Genomic DNA, 14,460 nt, shown 5'->3' with positions numbered 1-14,460 from the left:
ACCCTTATACAAAGTGCGTTTCATTTAGACTTATTTATTTTACAATTACGTCTGGAAGTGAGCTTCAAGCATCAACTACTGCTTTTGGACATGTGGCCTCCTGTTCTGAAAATTTTTCATTAGGTGTGCCCTTCCAATTCAACCCAGTAACCTACTAGTTTTTCTGCTACCTTTCCAACCATTTCTCTATCTAAGTAAATAACCATTTCCACATTTGGCTTGCAGCATATATTTCCTGCTGTAACTGGGAAGAAACAAACGAAGGAAGAGTAGAAATGTCCTTGCTTGTCAGAGCCTGCAATCTAGTGGAGCTACGTAAACAGAGGAAACTGAAGGATAGAGAATAGTCCAATCGGCTTTTTGGAAAAATTGTTGGTTCACTGGTGTACTGTTAAAGGCAATAAAATTAACACCCAAATATTTATCACTTGCTCAAACAACTATAAATAAAGTCAGATATGCCAAATTAGGTGTAAATTATGAAAATCATTCAGTCTGGTTTGCTCTTTGCTGTCGAAGTATGGTATGGTATCACCATGCCTACATTGTAATAGCTCTTGGATGTCATTTAAAGGCATTTGTAGATGCCAATGTGCCTGGGACTGCAAAACAACTGGACATCAATTATGCCACTGTCTGGAAGATCAACTACAAGTGTATAATTTCAAACAGCCAACTACTTGACCATGGCAGGCTACACCAGCTATTTCATTTGAGGATCAGCAGTGTCTGAGAACTCCATAATTTAATCTTGGAGCCTACATGTAGCTCTCACTACCACAGATTTTAAGAACATCACAGCAAAACAAAAGTCTGCCCATGAACACCTAGGCAAAGACCAGGACTTCTGAAACAATGTGATCTGAACAGACAAGACAAAAAGTTGTCTGGCCAAAGTACCAGACACGTTTGGCAAAAACCAAAGACAATTTCATTATAAGAACCTAGTGCCAGCTGTAAAGTATGATAGTGGGAAAATCAGGGGGCCCAATTACTAAGTGAATTTTCGAATTCAAAAACTTCGAATTTCAAAGTAATTTTTGGGTACTTCGACCATTGAAGTCATGAAATACATCTTCTTGGAAACATCTTTGTTTCGGTTCCACATGGGGACCTTTCTTAAGGTGTGTATATAGAAAACACACTAGAATGCAGCTCATCCATTTTTATTGGGTGCACATAAGTGTGACTTGATATACATACTACACAACTTAACCCCAGCACTCCCAATATATATAGCCCCCAGGGAAAACGTATTTTTGCACAACGTAAAGGGTGTGCACACATACAGTGTGTTTTCTGTATTATGGGAAGGTGGCTCTCTCCTCAATGTTTGCTCTCCCAACCCATGCCTAAGAGATCATGCTTAATAAAGAGAAAAGCAGGTATGGTCTTTCTCCCCACAAAGATAATATTAATTTTTTTTTCACTTAGGTAGGACTCACGCATGGACACTGCCTTGACTGGTCGCATTAGCTTATTCATACTTTGTACAGACTTTGTAACTAAAAGTGTCTCTTTTTACTAAATGTTTAGTGATAGGCGAATTTGCGCCGTTTCGCTTCACTGGAAAATTAGAAAGTTTTTTGACGCCGGCAATTTTTTTCGGGTGAATTTTTGCGGGCATTTTCGCGAAATTCGCCGTGAATTCGTGCCTGGCGAATAAATTCGCCCATCACTATAAATGTTACCTTTAAAGGAATTATTCAGTATAAAAATAAAAACTGAGTAAATAGGCTGTGCAAAATAAAACATTTTCTAATATAGTTGGTTAGGCAAAAATTTATTGTACAAAGGCTGGAGTCACTGGATGTGAAACATAATAGCCAGAACACTACTTCCTGCTTTTCAGCTCTCTTGGTTTCCACTGATTGGTTACCCTGGTGACCAAGCAGTAACCAATTAGTGACCTGAGGGGAAGGCACATGAGACATAACTGTTTGCTTTTGAATCTGAGCTGAATGCTGAGCATTAAAGGAAAACTATACCCTCCAAACAATGTAGGTCTCTATTAAAAGATACTGAGTAAAACAGCTCATATGTAAAACCCTGCTTCGTGTAAATGAACCATTATCATAATAATATACTTTTTTAGTAGTATGTGCCATTGGGTAATCATAAATAGAAAATTGCCATTTTAAAAAATAAGGGCCGCCCCCTGAGATCGTAAGATTCACTGTGCACACATACAAACCACATGTAAGGTCACATGAGCCAATTAACAGACAGAGTTCTGCCTTTTGCTTCCTCACTTCTTCCTGTTACAGTTAGTGTTGTAGTATTTCTGGTCAGGTGATCTCTGAGGCAGCACAGATAGAGTCACGAAATGGTGGTTCAAGGCAAGAGATGTAAAAGGGCAATATTTATGTAAATTTATATTCCAGTTTGGTAAGATTCTTTAATATGTCATTCAATTTGATATAAACTATCTGTTGCTTAAGTATTCATTTTGGGGGTATAGTTTTCCTTTAATTGCAAACTCACTGAACAGTTATGTCCCATGTGCCCCCCCGCCTTCAAGTCGCTGACTAACTCAGAGTTAGAGAGCTGAAAAGCAGGAAGTAATGCTCTGGCTATTATATGGACATCCAGTCACTCCAGCCTTTATACATTACATTTTAGGCTATTTTTTATTTTGAACAGCCTATTTACACAGCTTTTATTTTTACACTAAACTGTTCCTTTAAGTTGTGCATAAATAAGTTTTCCCTGTTTAATAAATATATATATATATATATATATATATATATATATATATATATATATATATATATATATATATATACACCAATAGTTTCCAAACCAGCACTCCCTTTAGTGAAAAAACGTAATTTTTATTATTACATGGTATCTATTTCCAACGTTTCGGTCCCTGTTGGGACCTTTTTCAAGGAGTGTGGATACTCATTGGAGAATAATTCAATAAAACAAAAAAAAAATACAATTCAGAACTGTACTACCTGTACTGTTTTTATATCATTTTATATAATCACCATTTCAGTACTGTTACATTTCTTTAGCATTGGTCAAAACGTATTCATATTCCATAAATAGCATCACGTTGTCAATAAATATTACATATTTACAGTACAAAATCTACCCAGAATAAGCAGACAAAATAAAATAAAATTTAGATATACAAATATTACATTACAAATTTTTAATAAATATATTGTGACTCAAATTATTTGTGTATTACCCCATTGGACATAAAAAAAACAAAAATCAACATAGCACTAATAATAGCTATATTGAAAATCCCCATACATAAATATCTTGATAGTCAGGGTCACAGTATCATCCAGGTTTGTTGGTCAGGACGCCCTAAAAATACAGTGCACAAGCACTACATAAAACTTACATTAAATCGATACTGTGAAGCAAAGCTAATGATTAACAGAGTCTGCATTTATATACCCATGGTGCTCCCCAAAAGGCTGCTATTGGGGACAAACAAACTTGCTGAAAACACAATCTGAGGAGAGGTGAAAATTGCGTATATTATCAAAAAAATAGATGTCTAATGTTTAATAGTTAAAATTAGAGTAACACAAAAATAAAATTTTGCTGAGAATTAGGGAAAGTTATGCCTCTTATAATGTCTTTATAAAGAATGTGACACAGTGTATATATTTATGAACGCTGCATTATCTTCAAAGTCTATCAAACAAGTCAACAAAAGAAAAAGAAAAATATAATTTTGTAGCTAGGTACAAGATCCTAATCTGTTGATGCTGTGTTGATCAAAATAACTATAACCTACTTCTACTTTTAGGCTAGCCAATGTAATGAAAGGTAAATGAAAATTTGAAGAAAAAAAATTGGAGTGTATAATTTTTTCCAGTGTAGGTGTGGTGCCAAAAGCAACTAAAACCAGAAACACGAGAACCTTTTAAACTGTTCAGTCATGACATCACGTGTTGTTCTAAAAGAAGCCACATCCTTTGTTCAGCCCACACAAAACAGCACTGTAGGACTCCATTCCAAAATACTGTTACTTAACAGTACACATTAACCAAGTAATTTAAGGTCTTTAAATCTATTATATTGTCATATTTTAAATTAAGATTGACTTGCTGTTGGGTAACCTTTTTTAATAAATGTGTATGTGTGGTTGCATAGAGATGACCTTAGGTAGAGGACCAGGTTAAAAGCTTGCTAGAAACAAGTGAGAAAATCCCCTAGTCTGACCATAACTCAGTTTTTGTGCAAAATCACATGATAGTTCAAACAAACCATTTTAAAGGGAAGGGGAGAGTTCCTTCCTTAGCACAACTAAACCAAATATGCTCACACTCAAAGATTTCTCTATTTTTAAAGGAGAACATTCATCACTAGGTCATCCAGTCTCCAACCATAGTCCAGCACAACTCTATAGCTGTGTGAGACTTTGGCACACTGCATACCACCACATGGGCACACCTAAAGGCGTAAGAGAGGAGTGCTTATAACATTCAGATCAACACATCATTGTGATTAAGACACATTGGAATAAGTGGGTGTTATTTTTCTATTTATCCAAGCAGACAAGGCATCACCGGCCCCCATGGGGCATTATAAATATTAAAAAAGTAACTAAGTAACTAACGTTTACTTAATAAATATAGATCACATTTTGTGTGTGTGTTTTATATATTCATGTGTCTGCTTGTAATATATTGCAGGGGCAACTATATGTTATATATTAATAGTGCCAGTCTCTGTGAATTTTTTTTTTTTTTTAAAGGATAAAATTACTTTAAAACAGCATTTTTTGTTACTTATAGACTCTGCTAAGCCCAAACATATATAGTATGTTATATCTGGTGACAGTTGCCCTCTTATCATTCAGCAATAAACAAATATGAAATGAAACTTTTTTTATACCCTATAACAGGGGTCCCCAATCGCCAGGCCACAGATAGTCTTCAACTGGGCTGCCGAGCCCAGGGGACAATTAACTGGTGCGCCCGAATTGGACGCGGGTGCTCCAGAATTGGGCACCGACCCCCGAGTCCCCCGGGCAAAAAAGGTTGGGGACCCCTGCCCTATAACATGACTAATCAAAAAAGGCTAGAAAAAAATCTGCAACAGAATGGTTGTTCCTGCATTTCCACACAATACAAACAGAAGCAAACCCACAATATATAGTAAGTAAGGTTTTGTAAATATTGTTTTAAAATCAGTCCTATATGAGATACATATCTCAAGACAAGTGGCTTTCAAACAATGGGTTGTTTAAACCTTGGTCCCTAAAATCACTTTAAAACATCTGTTACTAAAGACATCTATGAAAGCACGGACAAAACGACTTTTACAACTTGAGGTACTTTTGATACACGTCTGAGATTAAACAGAACAGTTAAAGAAGTAGGAATGAAGAAAGTTTCTGTATGGCAGAAAAGAATACCCTCGTGGACGTGCTCATGCAAGCAGCAGGGTACATTTTGTGTTAGGTTATTGTAGGGGAAATTTATAGCAGCATAGTAGAATGGTAGTTGTGGAAAAAAAGCACATGTCAAATTAAATTTTCTTAAGCCTCTAGCTAATGCAAAGAAGCAAAAAATTAATTCTGTCTTTGGCCATACTTCCGTAATTAGTATAAGTATTATGTACCTCAATGAAGAAGTAGGCTTTAACTTAATTGTATTGGATATATTCAGTTTACAGGGGCATGGATTATTCTCAACAGAAAGCCTTACTTATCTGTAGAACTTTGTTTATTTATGAGTGGGATAGCCATTATTACTATAATTAGAATATTGCAGCCAAACTAGTAAAACAGTAACCTTTGCTGAATCATACAATTCTCATTTCTCATTAGTAGCATTAAAAAATTAAATTTTGCCAAACCATTTCATTGACCAAACAAACCATATACATGGTGTGCGTATACAACATTTTTCTAACGTTGGTTCTGTATATTACCACAATGAATTTTAAATGAAACAACTCAGATTCAGTTGAACTGCAGACTTTCAGCTTTGATTCAGTGGGTTGAACAAAAAGATTGCATACAAATGTGAGGAACTAAATCCTTTTTTAACACAATCACTTAATTTCATGGGCAGGTGCGGGCAATTCCTTCATTATGTCATTATTAGTGAAGCAGATAAAAGCCTTGGAGTTGATTTGAGGGGGTGGGGGTGCTTGTATGTGGAAGATTTTGCTGTGAACAGACAACATGCGGTCAAAGGAGCTCTCATCTAAAAAAGCCAGCACAGTTCTGGAAAAACATTCTTTGGACAGATGAAACCAAAATGAACCTCTACCACAATGATGGCAAGAAAAAAGTTTGGAGAAGGCGTGGAACAGCTCATGATCCAAAGCATACCACATCATCTATAAAACATGGCGGAGACAGTGTGATGGCTTGGGCTTGCATGGCTGCCAGTGGCACTGGGACACTAGTGTTTATCAATAATGTGACACATGACATAAGCAGCCGAATGAATTCTGAGGTGTTCAAATTTTCAAGTGGTTTCCAAAATTCCAAATAGAACTAGGTCAGTATCTTGCCAAGCACACAAGAACACTGGACACAATCATGTTGACCATTTTCAGGAACTGCTAATTTTAATAGTGAATTTCAGTCTTTATGCAGCATGTTCATGTACTTTGCTATGTCTGTTCTTTCCTCTGTTCTGAAAAGGTTTCCATACAATGATAAAGTGATGCATCAACAAAGCATAATAGCAGCTTTACGGTAGGGTAAGAAGGTACACAAAGCATGATCAGAATAAGGTCTAATTTGAGGATGCACTGAATCCACTATTTGGGATTCGGCCGAATCCCCGAATCCTTGGTGAAACATTTGGTCAAATACCAAAACAAATCCTAATTTGCATATGTAAATTAGGGCCAGGAAAGGAAAAAGTGGAAAAAATTCTTCTTTTGTGATTTCCCTACCCAAAAAGTGGAAAAAATTCTTCTTTTGTGATTTCCCTACCCACCCCATGACATAGGGAATAAGTATTAATCACATGAAGAAAAGGAGGTGCAAAAATACATGGAAAGTCAAGAAACCTGAGGAAACACTCAATTGGTTTCAGAGAAAGAAAATAAAGTTGCTAGAATGGCCCAGCCAATCGTCTGACTTGAATCCAACGGAAAATCTATGGAAAGAACAGAGTTCATAGAAAAGGCCCACAGAACCTTCAAGATTTGAAAAAAGTTTGTGTGAAAGAATGGGCCAAAATCACACCTAAGAAATGCATGCAAATAGTTTCTCCATACAGGGGACGTTTTGAAGCTGTCATTACCAAAGGCTTTTCTAAAAGTATTAAATACAGTACATTTCAGTAAGTATGTTCGATACTTATTCTCTGTATCATTCCTCTTCCTTCACTTACTACACATAACTTCATTTATGGACTTCTTTTTTTTGAGTTCTTTGTATGTGTGGATTACTTGGGTTGTTACAGACATCTATTGATGTGTTCAGTACTTATCTTCCCTGCTGTATCTGGTGTGCGTCCCATTAAAATCAGCTTGCCTATCAAATGTCAGTGTGATCACATTAAAGGAATTGTTCAGTGTAAAAATAAAAACTGTGTAAATAGATAGGCTGTGCAAAATAAAAAATGTTTCTAATATAGTTAGTTAGCCAAAAATGTAATGTATAAAGGCTGGAGTGATTTGATGTATGTATAACGTCTGAACACTACTTCCTGCTTTTCAGCTCTCTTGGTTTACACTGACTGTTTACCAGGCAGTAACCAATCAGAGACTTGAGGGGGGGCCACATGGGTCATATCTGTTGCTTTTGAATCTGAGCTGAATGCTGAGGATCAATTACAAACTCACTGAACAGAAATGTACCATGTGGCCCCCCTTCAAGTCGCTGACTAGTTCAGAGTTATAGAGCGGAAAACAGGAAGTTGGATTCTGGCTGTTTTATTAGACATCTGTTCACTCCAGCCTTTATACATTACATTTTTGGCTAACTAACTATATTAGAAACATTTTTTATTTTGCACAGCCTATCTATTTACACAGTTTTTATTTTCACACTGAACTATTCCTTTAAAAGAAAAATATGCCTGGTATTTAAATGTAAAATTCAGGATTTAGTAGATTTCCTACAATAAATATGGATATCCGGCTTTTACATACTTTACACTTTTTACTAAAGAAAATTCATATGATTAAAATCAGGGGTGTCCAAACTTTTTGCAACGAGGGCCAGATTTGGTGAGGTGAAAATGTGTGGGGGCCGACCATTCAGCCTGACATTCTTTGAACCATTAACATCATTTAACTCATTTAAACAAGGAATCGCATAGCCGTAGCAGTAATATTTGGGCAGATTAGTGAAATGATCAAGTGGCAGATCATTTCTCTAATGTGCCCAAATATTACTGCTACGCTATGCGATTCCTTGTTGACATCATGCTATGCTATTCCTGATCGTACTGTGCTGGTGGGCAGCATTATTATTAATTTCATGATGGAGGCTGAGGGCCAGTGTAAATTTGAAAACTGTCCGCATTTGGCACCCCGGGCCTGACTTTGGACATGCCTGATCTAAATGGTTTTCCTTGGGGAATCTCTGAATCTAACTCCACCTTATCACAGTGAATTATTTCAATTTTATAAATGGCAACTGTTAAAGTTTATTGCATGTAAGTGGAAGTAAACCTGACTGCTGATGACTTTTAACAAAAAACCTACAAGTCAAGGCAATAGGCAGCAAATGTGGAATACATTAGCTGGGTTCATCTATGAAATCTGCATCTGTCCAGTAAATCAAGTAATAAAATACCCTAATGTGCATTAATAATACCCAATATATAGTGGGTAAAGCATTTTGAACCTTAAAATCAACATTGGAAATATAAATTCTATCTATTATCAATGTTACCTTTATTAGTGGTCTAATATAGGTATCACATAAATGCACAATTTAAAGTTTTTTCAGTAACTTTATTTACTGTACATATAACAATAATACAATAACAATAGTCTTCTATTAAAAAAAATATTTGTTTTTTGAAGTAAAAATACATGTTAAGGTACAAATACAGGCAAGCATTTTCCACATCATGAACTATACAAATGAATTGTTAAAAATACATTATACCTTTTTATTTACAACAAGGCAGCGGCTACAATGTATTTAATTGAAAGATGATCAGTGCAGAAAAAGTAAAGACATAAAGGAATCAATGCCAACTAAGCGCGTAAACACTTTTAAAGTGATGAATTTGCAAATGAACTAGCATCGGGCATACATAAATTGCATTATTACCAAAGAAAGAAACAGCTCATTACTGAACATAATTCAGGGATGATCAGTGAATAATTTTACAAATACAATATAGGGCACAGAGGAATTTTTGAATATTGTGGTCTTTTCAGCAAGAACGAGACATAGTTACACCAGTAAGTGATTATCTCTCAGGAGCAACTGTGACTAGGTTCCAAAGCAACTGCATGCTGGCATAGACCATATTTCTCTCAATCAAGCATTTTGATTCCAAAGGTTCTTCCAGAAAAGACCAAATGGATCAAAATCACATATGCCTTTGGCTTGAAAGTGCCTGTTGGTAGATGGAGAAAAGACAACACAACTGGGTTCAGTGCAAAAATGAACAGAATATTAACAATTCTTAAATAAAGCTGGAGGCTGAACACATGACTTAGGAAAATATGTAGTGCTGATGGTAACCAATTGTTTATGTGTACAAATTTATTTTATATAGCAAAAGCCTTTTTCTGATTTTCCTTCACCATATCATCAGGAGAAGGTGTTTGAAAATCAAATGGTAAAAGTGCTGGACTGTTCGTTTCCCTGATTAACTCACCAATATGGGGATATTGGTGAATCATTAATATGCTCTTTTTGCATGTTTTAGGAATGTATGTAAAACATAAAGTTAAAGCAAATGCAGAGGGTCTAGTTTTCAGAATCCTTGTCCTGTATGTACATTTCTTAAAACCCTTAGAAACATGCATTTGTTTAGAACTAGAATATTTCTTAGAATAGTTTTCAGGCTTCATCTCCTCTGCTGACACATTTTGGTTTATAATATGACCATTTTTACTTTTTTTGAGCTGTTAGTAAGGACACTGAGATCAATGCCCTTATTTAGTTCAATTAATGGCACTGAGTGGGATAATATTAAGTTGTGATGGTTATTGTTGTTGTGCCTGTTTGATTGGGACATAAGATCAGATAAGAACACAGGAGTAGCTTTAGTGTTTAAATTGTTAGATATTGATAGATTTGATAAAGAAAGTGAAAGGGACGGCATATCAATTGCTGCATTTGACTGATCTGACAATTTTAATAAAACAGAGTCAGTTGCCTATGTAGCATGGTTGGGAAAATCATAAATGGAAAGCATATCCCTCCCAGAATCCTCTATGAAGCAGTGCAGAGGGATGTGAAAATGAGGCTCTGAGTAGCAGGGAGATGATTAGCCTCATCTGGAGTAAAAAGGTGGGGGCTCAATTAAGGCTGCTCTCTGAGAGAGAGAGAGAGAGAGAGAGAGAGAGAGAGAGAGAGAGAGAGCTAGCTAGCTACTGGAGGGCTGTGTTAAAAGTTTGCATAGTAACTGCATGTTACCTGTGTTTAAAGCTGGGCACAAGTTCCCAGAAAGAGACAGGTTATCTGGTAGCAAGGACTGGCTACCAGCTACTGCCTTAAGTGTTTGGGGAGCGGGCTGCTTCCAGGAGAAAAGCACAAGGAATCTCCAAAGGACTGTGAGTTAACAGGTAATTTTTTTGCTGGACTTATATTGCCCAAGTGGGAGACTGTGGGACCTTTGGGAAAGGACATTTTCATTTATCAGTACAGCTGGATTATTTTTGTTTACTGCCTTCCCAAAGGGTATGAACTGTTATGTTGGTGTTTAAGCTGCTGTGTTAAATAAATGCACATGTGAGATCAGCTGGAAACCTGTGTACTGTCTACTATCTGTGTTGCTGCTGCTACTACCTAAAGAGCGATCCCCCACACCAGTTTTCCCTTACTGGGTGGATTCAGCAGAGGGCTAATTAAAGCCGTATCCTGCAAGGGATTAATCTCATAATGCTCGTGAATCAGATCTGCAAGTGATGGACTGCCATATTTGGACACTGACTGATCGCTTTCAGTATTTTGCAGAACAGAACTTAGGCTACCAAACCAATCTCCCTCTTTATGAAATACTTTATCATCCTGTGACAGAGGAAACCATTCATCCTGAATATCTTTTAAGTTGCATGCAGAACTTTCCATTTGTTGTAATGCATTTGTGGAAGTACGATTACCTGTCTGCAAAAACTGTGAATCTGGAGCATTGCCCAAACACTTGGGTTGCAGAGACGTAATTTCAGAAAGCTTTACATCAAACAAGTCTAATTCTTTCACAGTATCAGAATCTACATTTGAGTCTGTTATCAGGTCAATAGGACTGATATTAGAAAATGAACCTGGCTTTGTAATGTTACGTGTATGGTTAGGACTTGCAGATAACAGTGTTGACAAAGAAAGTTTAGAGGAAATATCAGAAAAAACACTCTCATTTTCTGACCTACTACCAACAGTAAAGCAAAGTGAAGACTGATCTTTCATAGCACTATCCATGGGATATTGTGCATGCTTTTCTAAAGAACAGGAGTCATTATTTAAGTTCTTAATAGAAGAAAATACAGCTTCTTACCTTACAATAGCCAATAATTTTCACCCAATCAAGAGAAGTATTGAAAAGGGGCAGCAGCAGACATCAAATTAAAAGGAAAAAAGACACAAAGGCATTTATTTGTTACAGGTCATTTACAAGTGTGCTTATTATTATTACACAGTATAGACAACAGAGAATTATTGGACTGACTTCTTGCCATAAACATAAAATAATGTTACTGGGATGTTCCTGGCCCTTTAAAAACAGCTGGAAAAATTGCACAGATAATAGATTGCATAAATTGGATATACAATTATTTTGTCTTTCCTATTTTCTCAAATGAAATTTAAAATGCTAACCAGTTACCACAGTTAATCACCAGTAACCAAAAAGCACATTATTACAAAGCTAGATTGTTATCTATTATTTTCTATTACATATGCAACATGCACTTCTATTGTACTAGTGGGTTATGTACTTATGTACTTAAGTCCCTCACAATGGTTTCATTGATATCAAAGGTTAACAATGCAGGATGCAGTGTGCAACATTTAAAAAAATAACCTACATGTCCCTTGGATCAAGTTCTTAACCCAAGATGGGTGTATTTTTATTTTTTTCTTAATTTTTTAAGCAAGTGTTAGTGCCGAGTCATTGCTGTGGATGTGCTTGCTGAACGAACACCTGGCGGTTGGTGGATGTGTTTTTTGCATGTGGCCTCCATTACTATGGCACACATACATCAACCTCCATCCCCTAGTGACAAGAGCAAACAAATATACGCATATAGTATAGCGGAGCGGTTACCAAAAGGTAGATCGGGATCTACCAGTAGACCTTTGGCTGGTGATCAGCAGATCTCAAGACACTGCCAACAAACAGCTTGTCTAAATCACTGTCCTATTTCATGCTTTTCATTCAGATATTTATCTTGTAGAGCATAATGGGACATCATCACTAAAAGTAGACCCTGCATTAGTAAACTATATGGGCACTTCTGGTATAGCGAGTGTAATGACAAGTGTAAACACATAAATGTATATAGTACAGCGAGTGTATGGTCCCAGGTTACTATGTTGCTATTCGACTTGTGCCCCATGTGTCCCCGAGGGTTTGTGTGTCTGCTTACTCGAAGTCGCTACTTGATAAACCCATTGCCATGACCAGTAATGGTCCTACTGAACCCCTTCAGTGAGCAACTTAGTGGGGAGACTACATTGGGGGGGATGCAGTTAGTAGGGATTACCCGCTGGTAGGGTGGTTTCGGACTGACTTCCACACAAAGTCTGCAGGCTGGTAGATGTTGATGTCTTTTGGAAAGCATCAGAACACTGAAAAATGGTGGGTATGTTAGTCCTGTCAATTCAAGGATCCCCTCCCCCAACCTCTTGCAAACCAGTTCAGATGAACAATAAATATGGCTGGGTAATAAACTGACTAGTAAAACTTCACTTTTAATCATTACTTTAAAAACCGACAAAACTTTGGACAATGTCCACACAGCAACCAAAACAAAGTATGTTCAGACCCATTGCCATTAGCGAGTATGTGCAGTGCAGGACTTTAAACAAACACAAATTAAAAACCGCATATAGGTGGTTGCTGGGGTTACCTCAAAACCGCTAAGTATGTGCGGATTGTTTGAGAAATGTTAAAGATAAGTTAGCGTCAAGGGTATAGCATTCCCCCTTCCCTTCAATTCCCCAGCAGTCAATTCTACCTGTCTACTTTGGGAACGGATGGGAGCTTGATCTCCCACGGTCTACCTTTGCTGCCCTACGGGTTTCGCCAACTAAGTGGCTTCTTCAGGGGCATAGGTGTTGGTCGCTTGCTTCGAAGAGAGTTAAATACGCTTCTGATGGCGTCTGACGTGGAGGCACTTCCCTTGTGCGTCACTTCCGGTTGCGCTAATGTGGGCTGGTTAGGTCCTTAATTTGCCCATCCTTGCGTCTCGATCCTCATTGCGCATGTGCCCTTGCATATTGCCAGGACTTGCGTTTCGTGAGAAGATTAGAGCTGTCAAATATAAATTATATAAACTATCTTGGGCAGTTGTTTATTCATAACTGAGCTGGAAAAGTTTCACATGTACAATTACATCCTACTGGTGCTGGCGCATAATAAGGGAATAGAAGCTACATAATATAGAAAATGTGAACGTTCAAAGCCAGTTTACTGGTCTATTTCAAAAGTATTTAGATCACATCACAATTGATTTTGATCTGGATTGAACGTGTACACAACGGTTTCTTTTGTTGTTAAAGAAAACAAACAAAATGTAAAAGCCTTCATTTAACCCATTGGGTGCCTACTATTCATGGAGTAAATCCATTCAGCTTCTTTTTGTAGGAGCTTTTTATCAAGATCACCTACTCGTGTGATATTGTTAATTTTCTCAATTCCTATGAAACACATTGCTTGAGTATTGCCCGCATGCTGGTGTTAATGGTATTAATGTGATTAGCTACAGTTGTATTTCTTTTGTTTTTAGCATCACCCACATGTTCCATAATTCTGCCTCGGAATTCTGTGATAGTTTTTCCCACATATTCTATGCTGCAGTTGCATTGCATGATATATATCACACCTTGTTTTACAGTTAATGAAGTTGTCAATATTGTATTGCACATTCTCTATTTTCCTGGTGATTGTACTTGTTTTCAAGATATAGGTACACGCTACACAGTTGCTTTGAGTTTGTTTGAGAGCCACATTTCTTTTATCGGGTTCATATAATGACTTTGTGTGAGTTTTTCACTGAGGTTTCTGCTCCGTCTAAACATTATAAGTGGCCTATATCCTAATGTCTTTTTTAATTCGTTATCTTGTAGGAGTATATGCCAATGTTTATTGAGTATCTCAGTGATATCTT

The sequence above is a fragment of the Xenopus laevis genome, chromosome 5S, assembly GCF_017654675.1.
Source record: "Xenopus laevis strain J_2021 chromosome 5S, Xenopus_laevis_v10.1, whole genome shotgun sequence".
NCBI lineage: Eukaryota > Metazoa > Chordata > Amphibia > Anura > Pipidae > Xenopus > Xenopus laevis.
The sequence above is the reverse complement of the archived record's forward strand: the minus strand, read 5'-3'. Positions refer to the sequence as shown.